The sequence below is a fragment of the Pinus tabuliformis genome, chromosome J, assembly GCF_031772625.1.
Source record: "Pinus tabuliformis cultivar Carrire ecotype Pingquan chromosome J, CPIR1, whole genome shotgun sequence".
In the NCBI taxonomy this organism is placed as follows: domain Eukaryota; kingdom Viridiplantae; phylum Streptophyta; class Pinopsida; order Pinales; family Pinaceae; genus Pinus; species Pinus tabuliformis.
Window position 1 is genome coordinate 918,899,637 of NC_142295.1, and position 9,326 is coordinate 918,908,962.

Below are 9,326 nucleotides of genomic sequence, written 5' to 3' on the forward strand. Positions count from 1 at the left end.
CACACGATAGAAGAATGCCTTATACTGATAGCTAAGATGTAGGAGAAGAAGGCGCAACCTCAACAACCTACCCAGAATCTACAGATGATGAGGGCTGAGCCCCGCGAAGAGGATCCCAATGTGAATATTGTGCTGCAAAGTGGAATGATGACTGGTGATGATAAAGGAAAGCAACCTAAAGAAAGTGAGTGGGTTTGCAAGGCTCTAGAAAAGGAGGTTGGGTTTAAACTGGAGCGCGCGAAGGAAACGTTCATGGAAGAAAAGAGGAGCTTTGTTGAGGCTTCTACCTCAGGAAGTCAGGACAAGCTATTTGAAGAAGTTGACCCCTCCATGCTTACCACTTTCTTGGAGACTTGTATGAAGCTGCTATGCGACAAAAAGGTTGTGAAAGGGCTTCAAGAACTGATAAATAAGTGTGCTGGTAAGGAAGGTGCTCCTGAAGGACACCATGCAGTCAGAAAGATAGGAAAACACAAGACAAGAATAGGGTGCGAGATGAGGCTCACCACGCAAATAGGAGAGTATGAGATGGATCAAGTTATTCTGGATTTGGGGTCGGATGCGAATGTTTTTCCTAAATAGACATGGGAAAGAATGGGGAGACCTACACTGTAGTGGTCTCCGATTCAATTGAGAATGGAAAATCAACAAAAGATTATCCCTATGGGGAGATTGCATGGAGTGACTGTAGATATAGAAGGTGCAAGCGCGTTGGCTGATTTTGAAGTGATAGAGATTGTTGATGACAATAATCCATACCTCGCACTCTTGGGAATTGATTGGGCTATCGACATGAATGGGGTAATCAATTTGAAGAAGCAGACGATGCCATTTGAAAGGAAATCGCTCCGCGCCGTAGTATCATTGGATCCTGCAGAGGGACTGCACTATACTGAACCAGCCCGCGACTATGAAGAAAGCGATGATGATTTGGACCAGATCTATAACATAGCAATGCGAGACCAAGATTAGGTTAATCTAACATTTGATGAACATATTTCATGGGACCGCGAAAGCTCCTATACATTAGATTTTGATGAAGAATTGGAACACTGGCAGAATAGGTTGCACGAAGTATCTACGTTGTGCTATAATATGACGACTAAATCACTGCACTGTGTATCATTCGAGGTAAGAATTTTGCCTTATTATGATGGTTTGACTGATGTGGATAAATTTTTGGATGCATTTGAAAGGGAAGTACTTGAGAAGCATCACTTTCAAGCGCTAGATTTGGCACTGCGCGCTACGCCTGCATGGTGGTGGGATACGCATAAAGACATTTTTTATGAATGGCGCTAGTACAGAAGAATGATGAGATTGCGGTTTGGTTGCCCAAAAGTGCGGATAATTGAAAAATATGATGGAAGAAATGATCTGCATGATCATTTAGCAAAATGGACTAAGGTTTATGGGACGAAACCACAACCAAAGTGGGTGCAGATTTTCTATCACACTTTGGACATCATTCCTATGAATTGGTACTTGGAAACAGAGCTCCGCCATGGTATAGTGGAGTGGGACATCTTGAGAGAGGATTTTTCATGACCTTCAGCTTTGAGGATGGGCTCGAAAGCATCGACGAAGCGCTGCAGGAGGTTAAGGCATCGATCATCAGAATACCGCAGGATCCCTTAGAGTTGATTCAACCATATTGGAGCACCCAGCTACACCATGCGCAGGAGTGCTATAACGTGACCACTGAAAAAGATGATGAGTATCCAAGGAATATTAACATCCCAGAGGCCAAAGGCCACCATGAAGTTGAGGGACCACAGATAGATAATCTAGACATTGCCGCACCATTAAAGACTAGATAGGTGAACATTGGGACAAAGGCGGAGCTGAAATTTGCAAAGATTGGAGATTATTGGGATGATGCCACAGTAGACAAGGTCGCTGAGTTGCTCCGCGAATACCAGGATTTGTTCCCTACCAAATTTTCAGACTTGAAAGGTATCATAGGAGATTTTGGAGTGATGAAAATTACTTTGAAACCAGACACGAAGCATGTTAATCAAAGGCCATATCGCCTTAATCCCAAATACAAGGAAAAGGTCCGCTTGGAGTTGGAAAAGATGCTTGCAACGGGTATTATTGAACCGATGGAGGAATATGATTCGGTGAGTCCAATGGTCATTCAAGAAAAGAAGCAGAAGGATGAAATATGGATTTGCGTAGATCCCAGGAAGCTTAACGATGCTTGCATTTATGATCCTTTTCCCACTCCGTTTACAAATGAAGTACTAGATAATGTTGGAGGGCAGGAGGCCTATTCATTCACTGATGGGTTCTCTAGATACCTTCAGATTAAGATCGCACTAGAAGAAAAGAGTGGAGATGTTTCTAGTATACAGTGATGCCTTTTGGACTTAAGAATGCGTCGGTAATCTTCTTGCGTGTAGTCATTGCGGCGTTTAAAGAATTCATTCACAAGTTCTTGGAGGTATATTTTGATGATTGGACAGTGTTTGGGCTTGTAAAGCATCATGTAGCCAATTGTGCTTGATGTTGGATACATGCCAAAGGTATCAGATTGCGCTAAACCTAAAGAAATGCTTGTTATGTATCCCTTTCAGAATCTTGCTGGGTCATGTGGTATGCAGGAAAGAACTTATGATGGACCCTGTTAAGATTGTGGTAATAATTAATTTTGAGGCACCAAGAAGTGTTAAACAGCTGTGTGAAACACTAGGCCACACTGGGTATTATCGGAAGTTCATCAAAAGTTATGCTTAGATTACCGCGCTTATGGAAATGCTACTGAAGAAGGACGCTACATTCTGTTGGGATGAAGAATGTCAGTGCAGCCTGGATGTATTAAAGGAGAAAATGGTCACCGTGTCGATCCTAGTCTTCCCAGATTGGAAGAAGGAATTTCATGTGCATGTGGATGCCTTGAGTATTGCGCTAGGAGTAGTGCTGACACAGGCCAGTGAAGGAGAGCTGGATCACCCTATAGTGTTTGCAAGCAGGAAGTTGTCAAAGGCTGAAAAGAATTATTCGACGACAGAGCGCGAAGGCTTGGCTATGGAGTATGCACTTCATAAGTTCCGACATTACCTGCTAGGTGGACATTTCAAGATGTACACAGACCATTCTACATTAAAATATCCAGTTAATAAGCCTGTTTTGGGGGGGGGGAGATATGCATATGGCTGCTGTTGTTCCAAGAATATGATTTCGAGGTAATTGTAAAGCTTGGACAATTGAATGCAGGGTCAGACCATCTGTCGCACATTGAGACAGGAGAGGAGCCTACTAATTTGGAGGAAGGGCTGCCTAACGCACAACTCTTCATGGTGTGCATAGCAAATAATCACTTCGTGGATATTATCCATTTCTTGACCACGGGAACGGTTCCAGAAGGATATACTAGTCAGCAAAAGAAAGAATTGGTGGTGCGCGTGGCAGATTTCTCTGTGATCGTAGGGCATTTGTAAAAGATGGGATCGGATGAGATACCTTGACGTTATGTGCTTTATTTTTAACGGAACAATATCCTCACTGAAGCTCATGGAGGAGATGCGGGAGAGAATTACGCAGGAAAATAAACAACGTAGAAGATTTTGTGTGCTGGGTTGTGGTGGCCGACGTTGCATAAGGATTCTAAAGCTTATTGTAGGGCATGCGATGCATGTCAGAGAATGGGCAGGCCATCATGGAGGGATGAGCTGCCTTTGAATCCATATGTGTCATTACAGCCATTTGAGAAATGGGCAATTGATTTTGTAGGACCGATTCAGCCTCTAGGAAAGAAGACAGGTGCGCGGTATATCATCAACGTGACCGAATATTTGACCAGATGGGCAGAGGCACAACCTGTGAAGGACTGTATAGGGGCAACAGAAGCAAAATTTCTATTCAAATATGTGTTGACCAGGTTTGGTTGCCCAAAGGTACTGATGAGTGATCACGGTACGCATTTTCTCAATGAAACAATCAGCGTGCTGACAAAAGAGTTCCAAGTTTACCATCAGAAGAGTACGCCATATCATCCTCAGGCCAATGGAATGGTTGAGGCTCTTAATATGATATTGGAGAATGCACTAATGAAGGTTTGCAACGCGCAATGAAATGATTGGGACGTGTGCATACCAACAGTGTTATGGGCTTACATAACTACTTGTAAAAATCTTACTGGTCAGACACCTTTTAGGTTGGTCTATGGTGTGGAAGTTGTCATGCCTATGGAGTATATCGTGCCTAGTCTACGCATTGCAACTTTCATAGGAATGGCAGACTACGAAGACAGGCTCGCACAACTAATGGAGCTCGAGGAAGACAAATTTTTGGCCAGGTTTCATCAGCAGGTTCAGAAGGAACGCGAAAAATCTTGGCATGATCGGCACATCAAACTACACACCTTCAAGCTAAACGATTTGGTTTTATTATATGACAATAACTTTGATAAGTTTCTAGGAAAATTTCAGATGCACTGGCTTGGGCCATATGTTATCAAAGAGATTACAGATGGTGGAGTAGTTCAACTTGCGAAGTTGAATGAAAATCCATTTCCGGGAAGGGTAAATGGAACCTGATTGAAGCCATACACTGGGGATCCAACCTAATGACTACATGACGGTAGCACAGTGTTAGCGCTCCACGCAGCTGCAAGGAGGCATGAGACTATAAACTACACTACTCGGTTTGTAGAGCTACACGACAGGGGGGCTGCGCAAAAATGAATGATGTCATAGTACCAGAAGAAGCGCGAAGGGAGCTGAGCTATAGGGGGAGAGACTGTGAAGCACAGCCAGAAAGTAAATGTTACAGTCATTGTTCATGATTTGACTACCAGGAGACGGTTAAGAGTAGCGGGGGGGGCGACATTTAAGGCATTTAAGGCTGAAATATTTGGAAATTTGCTGCCAATTCAGCATTTATGGGCGGATTTTGGGGGGAACGATCAAATTTGAATTCGAATTCACCTATAAATTATGTGTGGCCATCCATCGAAAAACACTTTGCATCCTAAGCATTTCTATGTTGAGCTATCGATTGTTTATGAATCCCCAGTTTTTTGCTCATTTAGTCGCTAGTTATGTATTTGATAGGTTACTTGAGGATACCCAATGATTTATTTTCAGCGCGATGCCTTTTCCAAGTGAGACTGCAAGTACTGGAGGAGTTGTTGTCTCTGAGGGAGCTGCTCCAAAGGTGATGAGCATGGAGGCTCCGGCTCTTGTGCCTATGGCACTGAGGTCACCTAGGCCGAAACCCACACCAGTGAGAGAAGTCCCCAAACCTAAGAAGGACAAGCAGAAGAAGCCCATGCTGGTGCGCGAGTCACAGAGGAAGCATGCTACTACACAGGCACAGTAGAAAGACAAACTGAGAGCTAAGGATAAGGGAAAAGTGGTGGATCTGGAGGCCGAAGAAGGTGCGGAGGACATAAACACCGAGTGGGTGGATCCTATATCCAAGCTGCCGGATTATATCCCTTCGTGCAAGGGAAAAGTGAAGGTCCCTAAGGACCCAGATGTAGGACAATTCCTCCTTAATACACCCATGTTACCGGAAAACCTCGATTTTGAAGGTCCGTGCTTGGTGTGGATTCCCCATCTGAAGCTAGAAGACTAGGACATGGCGGACCATGAAGGGTTTCCCCACTTGGCAACAAAGAACTATATGAAGAGGGTATTTTACAAAGAATCAGGTGTCACTGTGCTGGAGCTTGTGGAGTGGATTCGTGGAGTGAATCAGTCAGGGTTGCTGAACCCGTTGTGGGTACCCCACTACCACCGCTTCAACATCAAGCTGATAGTTATCAAACAACAACTGAACCTAGTGCATGACAACTGTTTGTGGCTGAACACGCCAATCCCTATCACCGATATGTTGATCCATCGGATCACGCTGTTGCCGCACTCAGGGTTGAATCCAGCCAAGGAGTTTGGCACAAAGATGAGCGAGCACAGCCTCGTAGAGAAAATGAAGGACGAATTCAAGCTCGTGAAGAAGCCACACATGTACTCTATTACCTCTATCACCGACCCCGTGGTGAAGATTTCCACGCAGATCTTTGCCAGAAAAGTCGTGAGGAAATTCCGCGCGGATGAGGTTCCGGCGCCAGTGATTTCTTTGGCTACACAGTGTGCGGAGGGCGTATAGTTCAACTAGGCGTGCTACCTTTGTAATGAGTTCCTTGCAAATTTTTGAGAGGCATAGGATGAGAGTAAAACATTCCACTATTCGTGGTTGTTGCTCTCCATTGTGCTCATCGCTTGGGATCTGCTAGAGGATAGTCAATTTCCTCCCGTGGAGAAGGATTTGCTGGAGGCTGCATAGTTTGCATCCCTCTGGGAAACAAAGGACGTCGCGCATGTTACAGAGACCAAAGTATTCTGGGTGTTGATGGAGGTGAGCATTTGCATGGCCATCAACCAGAAGCCACAGTTATCACCAACCGTGTTTGAGCAACTTTCAGAGTACGTGAAGTTCAAAGCTAACTTCCACCGTGTATACATCTAGGCGCAGAAGGATCTGCAGCAAAAATGGTTTGAACTCCCTTACCTCGCTACAGAAGACGCTATTCAAGAGGTCATCAAGTGCTGGCTGACAGATTGGCATACTCCATTCGATCTGGCTGTGGGCACCAGCAAGTCCATGGAAAAGAAGAAGAAAGAAGTAGCAATACAGAAGGTCCAACAGTTAGCTGAGAAGCGAAGAAAAGAGGCCGAGGAGGCCCGGGAGGAAGTGGAGAGCGCCGCGAAGCAGCAGGCCGAACAAGAAGAGTGCAGCTCCGAGCGCAGTGATAAGTATCCTTCACCCCAAACAGAGGAGGAGCGGTCAGAGTAGGGTGGTGGTGGCAAGGAGGAGTAGATCACCCCCTTCCAATCAAATGGTATAGGGAACAAGGAAAGGAAGGGTCGTGAAAGAAATCAAAAGCAACCAAGCCGTTGCTGGACCCAATCACTCTGATAGATGGCGACCTTGATGAGATTGGCGACAAGGTGCACGATACCACTGCAGAATTATTGCAGCAGTTCGAGCAGCAGAAACAACAGGTGCTGAGTACCATTTAGAAGGATCTACGCAAGCTGCAGATTCAGACAGGTAGAATTCAGGTAGGCGTAGGGCAGATCAGCGTTGCATCAACAAGTTTGGCACTGGGGACCACTCAGGCAGCAGAGATGGTTCGATCACTGGATCTCTAGGCAGTCGCGTTGCCAGATGGAGCCTTGAGTGCAAAGGTAGTTGATGACAAGGTCATCGTAAGTTCCTTGAAGAATATCAGCCTCAACTTGGCTGCACTCCCCAATGAATACCTTCACACGCTGCAGGCAGGTGTGACAATAGAGTTCAGAGCTCGGGAGTAGCGCGCACTCAACCTCATCAGTGAGTATCGGGTGAACAATGAACAAATGTTCATTGAGAAGATAGAGGCGCTGAAAGCCAAGGACACAATCCAGGCGCAGAGCGCCCAGCTAGCAGCCGCAGTGGCAGAAGCATGCAAAACGGTGCCCGAATTGCATATTCCAGAGGAAGCACCGTTGGAGGCAAAGATCAGAAAGTTGGCTACGAGAGTGTGCGATGCCAAGTTAGAAGTGGCTAGGGTTCAGTTTGAGCTAAAACTGAAGATAAATGAACTAGAGTTGAGGTCACAACCTTCAACCTCGCTAAAGGTAAGGGAACAACGCGAAGCTGTTGTGAAAGATGGAGTCACAACTGTGGATTCCACGGTGGTGGACTGCACCGCACTGTTTGAGTAGGCTATGGAGGTAGTCATGACCCTGCAGGAAGATCCCACCCTGTAGGTCTTGGATACAGAAGTTCGTGAGCTCCAACAACAATATGATGAAGTAAGGGTGATGACGTGCATCATTGCTACAACACAATGCCTTGCCAAGCTATAGGAGGCGAAGCAGCTGCTTACATAGGTGGAAGCAACACAGAGGAAAGAGGTCGTTCTCAAGGCTAGATTGGGGCCCTGGTTGGATGCGGCATACATCGTCTCTGCTAATATTCAGGAGAAATTGGTGAACTTTCAGAGCACACAATAGAAAATCCAGCACGACAGTGCAGGACGAGCCATAGAACAGCTGGTGGAACAAATCAAGCAGGCAACCACGCAGAGTGCAGTTGAGGTAGTAGTTGCACAAGTGGAGCTGTGGGATCTTCACAGTAAGATCTTCGTGCCAGCTGAGTGACTTGAGGGTGAGTCACGATCTTTGTGTTGGGGGCCCGTTGGGATGGGGTCCCCTAGGGTCAATTTTGGGGCAAAATCCCAAGTCTTGTTGTATAAAAATGTAAAGTCTCCGCAAATTGTGGTCGCGGAGTGCTTAGATAGTTAAAAGAATTATAAAGGGTTTTACCCTTCTTTATGTAAGTTGAGTCGGCTTTATGAGGATCTACACATGGTTCGCGGACCATGGGAATGTATAAATAAGTGTATCTTAGAGAGTCTAAGGCATGATCATGAAGAAGTAATGAAGCTTTTCTATGGGAGAAGTCTAGATAGTTAGCGCAAGAGAGTAGGAAGAAAGGCTTTGTAGTTGTGTGCCCAAAGGCCTAGAGTAGAGTCCGCAGCTTAGTGTGCAGACCCCTGTAGCTAAGTGCATAGGGAGGTCTTGAGTCTGTAAGCTTGAACTAATTATTAATAAAGAAGATTATTTCAGAAATTCTCGTGTTTCATCTATTACTTCTGTTATTAATAAATGCGCTTATGTTGTGACAAATGATGGGTTTATGAAATAATATTGTATTGATGCATGATTTTACTTGATTTATATTGTTATATGAACGCAAGTGATGTTAACTGCTTTCACGAAGATTATCTTGTTGTATGTTAAAGTTATCGAACACTTAGGCCAATCTAAGTAATTGCGGGATTAAGAGTAATCTTTAACGAGCGTAAGTAGCTGATTATTATGTTCAAGGTTCGTGAAAGGTAGTCATAGACCTTCGCGGAGGTCTAGAGGCTAATTAAAGGGAACTATATCGATAAGCCACAAAGGCTTATCGATCTGCACAGAGGCGGATTTAGGGCATAAAGCGACATGACATTGATCTCTGGGTGTGGAAACTTGGTTCCAGCATCCCCCCATACTACTTCGGGTGAGACTTCAGTCCGCGCTCCGCAAGTTGGTGCCAGAAGGGCCAGTAGTGTAGGGATTTGTTTAGCGCAACTAACTCTAAACCTGGGTCTAGACCCACTAAGCCAACACCCATCCCATAATAGGTTACAAGTGGTGATTCTCATACCCTCTAAGGTTGCTAGTGATTATGTGTGTTCAGTCTATAAGTGTCGACTGACCATATTAATACATGTAACCAATGCAGGTGACTTCTTAGGTTTTTAAATAACAATGTTATGTAGAAGT